At 36.6% G+C, this 9637-nt stretch overlaps 1 pseudogene; it reads right to left on the bottom strand.

Moving 5' to 3' along the window:
- Positions 1-5278: 5278 nt before the first annotated feature.
- Positions 5279-7196, bottom strand: LOC148801161 (auxin response factor 19 pseudogene; annotated as a pseudogene).
- Between the last annotated feature and the right edge of the window lie 2441 nt (positions 7197-9637).

Here is a 9637-nt window from a genome sequence, read left to right as displayed (position 1 = left end):
GATGGCCCATTCTGACAACAACAATTACAAGCAAAAAATAACGGAACCATTATGGCCACCGGTTTTCGGGTTGACAGTTCAATCATCCAATTCGAACGGACAGTCCGTTCTGACAACAAAAATTATAGGCAAAAAATTTGAGTTTGTGAGGTCCATTAAGTAGTATCGTACGTGTTATGTCATTTGAGTGTGTGACTCATACGACCCAAAAATGGAACCGTTTTGGCCACCGGTTTTTGGATCGATGGTTCGACCATTCGATTCGAACGAACGGCCCGTTCTGACAACAAAAAATTATAAGCAAAAATTTATGGAACCATTTTGGCCATACTAGTTTTCAGGTCAACGGTTCGATCATCCGGTTTGAATGGACAGTCCGTTCTGATAACAAAAGTTATAGGCAAAAAATTGAGTGTGTGAGGTTCATTGAGCAGTGTCATACATGTTATGTCATTCGAGAGTGTGACTCATATGACCCAAAAATGGAACCGTTTTGGCCACCGGTTTTCGGGTCAACGATTCGATCGTCTGGTTCGAACGGACAACTCGTTCTGACAACAAGAATTAAAAAAAAACAGCCAAAACCATTGGATAGGTCAATGGGTTGACGATTCGACCACTCAGGTCAATGGGTCGTTGACCGATTCAACGGTTTTTGGCCAAGGACCAGGATTGGGGTAAAATGGAACTGGTTGCCTGGACAATTTCCAATTAAAAAAAAAAACAGACAACCCATTCTGACAAAAAAAAATTACATGCAAAAAATTGAGTGTGTGAGGTCCATTAAGCATTACCATACGTGTTATGTCATTCAAACATGTGACTTATACAACCTAAAAACGGAACCGTTCTAACCACCGATTTTGGGTCAACGGTTTGACTATATAGTTTGAACGGATGGCCCATTCTGATAATAAAAATAAAAAAATGACCAAGAACCATTAAATAGGTCAATGGTTCAACCACCCAGGTCAATGGGTCGTTGATCGATTCAACGATTTTTGGCTACGGACCGAGATTAGGATAAAACGGAACCAATTGCCTTGATGGCCGATTAAATAAATAAAAAAGAGCCAAAAATCATTGAACAGGTCAATGAGTCAATAATTCGACTGCTTAGATCAATGGGTCATTGACCAATTCAATGATTTTTGGCCAAAGACCGGGTCAATGGGTCGACAGGTCGAGGGTTCCATTCCAGCCCCTACGAATCCGGGCCCCTCCACTAGTAAAAATTTAAAAAGATGAAAACACAAAATATAAAAGATACAAAAAATGATCGTATATTCATCATATTAAACAAAAAAGTGTGACAAATCAAAATAGTTTTTATAAATAGAAATAAAAAAAATGTAGAAAAATTTAGAAACATATTATTTATTATCATCAATATAAAAAATTTCCACATGCATCACGTGTACACTAACTAGTAAAATAAAAGGGAAAAACACTTAAACCTCTCATATATTCTTTCCATTGAAAATTAAATCTTCATTTCTAGTAGCATGCTTTTTGTTTATATATTATTTATAAATTTTGGGTGTTTTTTGTTTCTCATAGCATCATTTGGGGTTTTTTGTTTATTATTTATTAATATTTTGTTAATAAGAATTCAAATGATGAGCTTATTGTGTTCAAATGATGAGCTCCACTGGCTCTCAAAGTGCTCATGTTTGATACCAATTACAAAATCTAACAGGTTTAAGTCATATACCAATTATGGAGTTGGTTTTTGGTTTCAACCCTTGTACAAATTATGAGACTCTTCAGTTATCACTTTTAACAAGTTTTATGGAGGCATGTTACAATTCTCATGTTATGTGTTAATAGATCCACATTCAAAGTATAATAAGATCAAAAGAAACCTTGAAATGATATTTCATAAGAAGATATCAGATTATGTAAAGTACGTAGCAACAATTTTCATCTTTCTCAACTTTAAATCTCTACTTTAACTAAGTAAAGTTGTATTTGGATTTATACCCATCCGTGAAAGTTGTATTAATGTTTGTGGTTCTTACATAGAAACATCCTGGAGGCTTGCTTAAGGGCTTCACTTAGACCCAAGTTATTACATTACTAATAAAGGACAAGTTGTTGTTAGTTGCTGGAGGATTTCAGGGGAACTTATCTGCAAAGTAACTTTTTCTTTGGGTAATTAAACAAGCTAGTAGTTAGTTTTAACAAGGTGCGTTTAAGACAATGCTTTGACATTACCATCTTAGGAAGTTGGCTTCTTCTTTATCTTTTTTAATGAATCAATACAATACCTTTTGCAAAAATGGAACTTTGATCATCCCTTTTTACTTTTTTCTACTCTGAAATTTTTAAATAAATGGATACCTAGGAATTGAACTTAATTATAGATATGTTGTCAAATGTGGGATTTGAAGGTTTTATGTAGTTTTTGGTGATGGTTCTTAGAAATTATCTTGGAGTTTTAGTTGTAGTTTAAGGACATTAGTATAGAAGATCTTGGAGACAATTTGTGATCTACTGTGGGTGTGGTAATTTGTAATCATTACGAAATGTTGTTGTTTTCGTTTATGTTTTCTATCTTAAGATGAATCTTGTTTCACCATCCCACTTTGTTTAATGCCAATATCCTAGGAAAAGATGTCATTCGTAATTTCATTCTATTATAGTACATGCTTAACTTTCTGGTGATGGACATGATACTTATTAGATACAACATTAATGAATGCTGCATGGAGACATCAAGATGTACTCTATAGCATCACCACTTTTGAAATACATAGAAAATTGTACATGCAAAGGATTTAATAAATTCGCATTATATCTTGAGAAATGACATTTAGCTATAAGATTAAATACAAAAACATGATGTAAGCATTTTACATGGGATACCATACTTGTATCTGTGTCCAAGATTCCCTCATCTGTGGTCATGTTTGTATCCATATCTGGGTGCATTTCATTAAGATGCCAAAAGAAGCCATTATCATAAGTTCTTTTATCCTGATTTCAAAATTTACATGTGGCAAATTTATAGTGTCCTCAAGAAAGTTGTATATGCAGTTTATTAAAAATGAGTGGTGTTTGCTTTTATAGGTCTTGCCCAACTATATGGTTACTGGCTTGCTATTGAAGACATAAATCTAAGGGAAGTGTCTAAGAACAATAGTAACAATACTAGTTGAATGCTCAACTAATCTAATTGTTACAACTTAAAACCATGTTGTTCAAATTTCAAGTTGTAACAAGTTTATTTTTATTAATAAACACTCAGCTAGTCTATTATGTATCTAAAACTTGAAAAAACAAAAAAAAAAAATGTTTGAGGATAATTGATTCATTGTATAAAGTTTTATTTGGAATGAACCTATTATAACCCATTACTTAGGTTTATAAAACAAAACGTCCAAAAATGTTCATTTGGGCCAAAAGGTAAAATTTATTTATTTATATATATATATATATATATATATATATATATATATGCATCCCATTATATTAATTGTAAAGATATATATATAATATGTGTCTTGGACTCTTTGTATTTATACCTTATTTGTGGCTATTTTGTCCCTAAAGTTAGTGTGAGTGACGTATTTACTAAATTTGTATGTATTTTCATAGTGTATCCATGTATTTTCATATTTTACGTCTGTATCTATGTGTTTCTAAAACATATCCATATCCATATCTATATCAAAGTTGTCCGATATGATACCCAATACCAATACTTTGATCCTTGATCATAGATCACAATTATAATCAGGTCTAATTAGGTGAGACCCGGTTATCCTGATTAATAATTGATTGTGTTCTAGATTTATTTCATATAACCAATTAATAATTGGTCTGGGACTGGTCCACCTCGTTCCAAACTAGACCTAACTCGTTGACATCTCTACAACGAAATATGGACATACACCCCTTCCATTGATAATTTTCATGAAAACATTGACATAATGCTTTGAATTTTTAAAATCCCATTTCTATCCATGAAAGTGAAGATTTGTTAGATTACCCCTAGAAGTGATTCACTTAAGGCCAAGTTAGGATAAAGCTTAAACTCCCTCAGTAGAAATACCATCTCTCTCTCTCTCTCTCTCTCTCTCTCTCTCTCTCGTGGCAATTCTAGATGATGATAAAGATATTAATAATGTATGCAAAGTTTTTATTATTAATTAGATGCAGATTGCAAAAATTTTGTATAAACTTTATGCCTAAATGCTTTCTTGCAAAATTTATGTATTTTTTATTTTTATTTTTTATTTTTTATTAATTTTTATTATTTATTTATGACATTAAAGGTTAATACATTTGACCGAAAAGTCGAATTATTGATCTTTGACAAATAGTAAAATAATTTTATTTTTTGTTAGTTCTAAATTATGTATTTCATTTTCATTATCAATAAAAATAATTCTTGTTTATTACACATTTTTTTAATTTGATTAACAAAAATATCATAAATGTGTCTACTTTTTTCTAAATTTTTATAGTTTTATATATTTTTTTCTATTTTAAAACTTTTATTACCTAACTACGACTTCATAGATGTTATGGGCCCAGGCGTAGGATCTCGTCACGGGTCGGTCCACGAGGAAAACTCCTAGCCTTCCCTTGCCCTTCCCTTTGTGTGCTGACCCTATTGTGGCGAACTAGGGGGTGATTTGTCCAAGAGATCACCCTAACTCTCCTAAGCTCTTTCTTGATCGAAAATTCAATGCCTTTATTCCAATTCCAAGCTCCTTTAAATAGGAGATTACAAGAGGGTTTCCTTGTTGTACTCGGCTAGGATAATCCATCTCTTATCGAAACTCAAACTCCTACTTCTAATGGTAATTAACTTCCTATTTCTACTGGTAACACAACTCCTACTAAGAACATGGGATAAGGGATAAGGTAAGCTGGCGGTGAGTTGGCTAGAGTGGCAAGGTAAGTGGGCCCCTGATGAGCTGTCATGTGGGCCCCGCTCTACTACTGCTGTCGGGCGGTGCACGCGTCTCATAGTGTTGCTGTCGTGCGGTGCGTGCTGCTACCTAGTGCTGCTGCCGTGCAGTGCGTGTTGCTGCCTAGTGCTGCTGTCGGGCAGTGCGTGCTGCTGTGTGGGCTGCTGTGCGTGCTGCTGTGCGGGTTGCTGTGCGTGCTGCTGCCTATGACTGCGCCACAGCGAGCTGCCGGGCGGTGTGTCCATAACATCACACCCCTCCTGGATAATGAGCTTGTCCTCAAGCTCGAAATCTGGGTAGGCGTTGTGAAGGTCGGTCTAGGGAATCCAGGTGGCCTCAGCTGATGGTAGTCCACCTCATTCCACGAGAACCTCGAAGGTACCTTGATTGATGCGTGACCGGACAAGAGCTCGAGGTTGGAGGATGGGTCTGCCGTCCTTTAGAGGGAGTAGAGAAGGCTTGTGATTAGGGGGAGTCCCTGTAAAAGGCTTCAGTAGGGACACATGGAAGATGTCATGGATTCTACTGTTCTCCAGTAGCTCGAGTTGATAGGCAACCTTCCCGATCTGCCGTAGAACCTTGAAGGGCCCGTAGAACTTAGGGGCCAGTTTCAGGAAAGCTATACTAGGACTAGTAATAGCTACTCAAAGAAGTTGTTGTTGTTGTTGTTGATCATGTTGTTGCTTCTGCTGTTGCAGTTGTTGCTGTTGTTGGTTGTTTGGCTGCTGTGGCTGAGGGTGTTGCTGCTGCTGTGGACCAATAAGAGTCTGTTGCTGCTGTTGAGGCCATGACAGGGGTTGTAATTGATGAACTTGTGGGTTATATTGATTTAGTTTTGGAATATTGAACTGGAAATTTGGTGCAGACAAGCTGTGGGCTTGAAAGTTTAGCATTTTAGAGGGGTTATCGGTGCTAAGATTATTATGGAGTGCAGAAGAGGAAACCATGGATGGGAAGAATCCTGACTGAGCAACTGAAAACTGAGGATTCTGCTGCATATTCATCCACTGGATCAGACTCAAGCCAGGGAAGATTGGGCTCTGAGTATCCTTCATGCCAAAATCATCTGCAAGCCAAGGCATTGCCCTCTTGAAAACATTCTCTACGTCAGATTCACTATCTGACATCCCTGATTGTCTAGGGAATTTTGACCTAAAAAATGGAGGTGGGCAAATGTAGAATGGAGTTACAACATGCTCAATATCCCAAATTGAAACTCGGCTTGGACGTTCACCAACCGTTGACTCATCCCATCCAACCTGAAGGTTGTGCCATTGTGAATTTTTCCATCTCACAGGATCCAAATCACTGATACCTGTTATTGTCCCCATGTATTTGCATACCCCTGATTCCTCAGTCCCAAACATCATCCTACATCTCATCCCAAGAGAAACTTGGGTGTACATTGCTTGATTATATTTTGATAACGGAATAACAAATTTTGAAGGACTGGCCCTTGGGTTATAAAATATTGTAAATGGACTATTATTTGCAGCAGCATGGGCGGCGGCAGCAAGAATTCCAATATGCATGCTATCACTAGATATGACTGATGACGAAAGGGCTGGTTGCTGTCTGCTTGCACGCCTTGTACCCAGGAGAAGCTGTGACTTTTCATCTCTTATAAAAAGAACAGAATCACCAGCAAGGAGTCCTTTTGTGCTAACAAACACACTCCAACATGTAGTCAGCAAGTGTCTTTTTGGTTGACCCTGATAGATATGTCTGAATGTCCATGCAACATCATGCAAATCTCTTGCTACTAGTTCCTGGGCTAGGGGTTGCATTGAAAAATCTAGAGGTAGGAAGATCTTCTCTGCTGCCCGGCGAAGTACAGAAAATCCACCATGAGTGTTCGTATCACTAGTTGTAAGTGTTTTGCAAAAGAACTCAGTGGGTTGCTTGCTTTGCTTGAGCCCCATGTCCAATGCCAATAATGCTTCCTTGTCATATTTATTTACAGGTTGAAGAGCCATCTGCACATAAACCTCATCAGTTTCAGGATCAGCCTTATCTCTGTGTCATCTGTTCATTGATTCCGGAAAAACTGCTCGCAGCGGTACAGTCAGCCTAAGGGGTCTCCGTTGCCGTTGTACGACGGGGATTCCAGCCTGCTGTACTTGGGGATGACTGTGGCTATCGGGGCGACGACCTGCTGTTCGCTGGACGACTCCGTCAAGTCTGGTCGGTGGCTGTTTGTGGTTACAGCCCCTTTTGGATTCCTCTCCTTGTTAGAGAAATACGATTCCAGCAAGCATCGCAGCTTCCAGACATCGTCTTTGACCTCACGAACCTCCACGTTGGTTTCCCCGAGCCTATGCTCCAGTTCGTGGACCCTGGATGATAGCTACTCCAGATCTCCCATGACGGTTGGCTCTGATACCAAAATGTTATGGGCCCGGGCGTAGGATCTCGTCACGGGGAAAACTCCTAGCCTTCCCTTGCCCTTCCCTTTGCGTGTTGAGCCTATTGTGGCGAACTAGGGGGGTGATTTGTCCAAGAGATCACCCTAACTCTCCCAAGCTCTTTCTTGATCGAAAATTCAATGCCTTTATTCCAAATCCAAGCTCCTTTAAATAGGAGATTACAAGAGGGTTTCCTTGTTGTACTCGACTAAGATAATCCATCTCTTATCGAAACTCAAACTCCTACTTCTAATGGTAATTAACTTCTTATTTCTACTGGTAACACAACTCCTACTTAGAACAGGGGATAAGTAGATGGGATAGGGGATAAGGTAAGCTGGCGGTGAGTTGGCTAGAGTGGCAAGGTAAGTGGGCCCCTGATGAACTATCGTGTGGGCCCCGCTCTACTACTGCTGCCGTGTGGTGTGTGCTGTTGGACACACAGCACACACCACAGTGCTGCTGCCGTGTGGTGTGTGCTGTTGGACACACAGCACACACCACAGTGCTGCTGCCGTGTGGTGTGTGCTGTTGCCTAGTGCTGCTGCCTAGTGCTGCTGCCTAGTGCTGCTGCCGCACAGTGCATGCTGCGCGCTGTTGGGCGGTGCGTGCTGCTGGGCGGTGTGTCCATAACAATAGATTGATCAATTTGATTCAAATTGTTGAATTGATTAACCACCTCTTGGATAAAGAATGGTTTTATTTTTGAGTAAGTTTTAAAATATATATGGGCTTATATTGTTAAAAATATTGACATAAATCTAACTAATATCATTTATTAGTGAAAAATAACTGAAATATAGGATTTAATAAGAGAAAATGGGAGTTAATACTATAAGACTTAATGAGGAGGGATTAAATGAGGTAGAAAGTAATAATTGAAATTATATTTTCACCCCTTACAATTAGAGATGGACTAAATAGTTATTAAAACTATAATAAAATGACTTTTATACCTTTTCTCAAACAAATAAATAAAGGGTAATTTTAGTCCTAAAAAATAAAGATATATAGATAGATAGATAGTTAAATTAAATCATTAAAATATAACAATTCAAAATTAAAACACTCATGGGTCTTCATTGTCTCTTATAGCTAGAATCCATATTTACTCTTATATTAATAAGATTATTCTTAGATCTCTCTCTCTCTCTCTCTCACCCACCTTAATAGTCAATGTTAGTAACATCTTCCCTTCCCATTAAAACCTATTTTTTCTCTTAAATATCTCTTAATTTTTTTGGCTCTCTCTAATAAAGTAGGGGAGTAAATTAGGTGTATTGGGTTGGTTTAAGGGCCAATTCTAAATATGAACCCTAATTTGGACCCAATTTTGCGGATCCAGTAAAAAATTATTTTTTAGACCCAAACTAAAAAAAAGGAAAACATTTTTCTACTATTTTATATTTAAAGAACTAGAAAATAAATTTTTAGAAAATAATATTATTCCATTTTTCCTTGAAAATAAATTTTTAAACAACAACCCGTGAATTGCATAGTCACCACTAGTAAACAATCTGAAGAGAGAATAATGGTGTCACTTTGCACGTTTATAACAAGGGCATAATCATGATTTTAGCATCTTTGTTATAGAATAATCAACGGAATGGGCGTGTTGGTATATTTATTCGAAACATGAAGGTTCTTGAAAAGGTTAAAATACAAGAGAGGTTTAAGCATTTATATTAGAAAAATAGAAGAAGTTTAAATAAATTTTCCAAAAATAAAAAGGATAAAAAGATGAAACAACATGGGCTTTGATAGACTTTTCACTCTACTCATGCCTTTAGATTTAAAGATTAAAATATTTAAACAAACTACGACCTATAAACATTTACATTTTATGATGCCATTAAAATATTTTGATTTAACTTTACAACCTGGACATGAATCCAAAGCAAGTATGAGCATTGTATAGTAAAGATTAATGCTATTGGAAAAAAAAGATTAATGCTAAAATCAACCAACCTTATATTATCCTAACAAGTGAAAACATTTTAATAAAAAGGACTTTCTCAAAAGAAAGAAAAAATACAAAGGAAATTCTATATTCATATCTATTATGCTAGGGAAATACATGGTCTACTCTCTATAAAAAATTTTTATTGGTTTTTTAAATGTATTGTCCCAAACCCCCACCTATGTTATGTTATTTAAATTCCCCACTTATTACTGTTCTCAACTGTACAACTCATAAAGATTTATAAGATGGATTGAACAATAAAATCCCTACATATTTGCCTTATATTTTATATAAAATTAAATCTAATTATCATATATCATATATGATTAATATTTATTTGGACAACT

This window comes from Nelumbo nucifera, chromosome 3 (assembly GCF_055504915.1).
Source record: "Nelumbo nucifera cultivar China Antique chromosome 3, China Antique-T2T, whole genome shotgun sequence".
NCBI lineage: Eukaryota > Viridiplantae > Streptophyta > Magnoliopsida > Proteales > Nelumbonaceae > Nelumbo > Nelumbo nucifera.
This window is presented reverse-complemented; position numbering and strand designations above follow the sequence as displayed.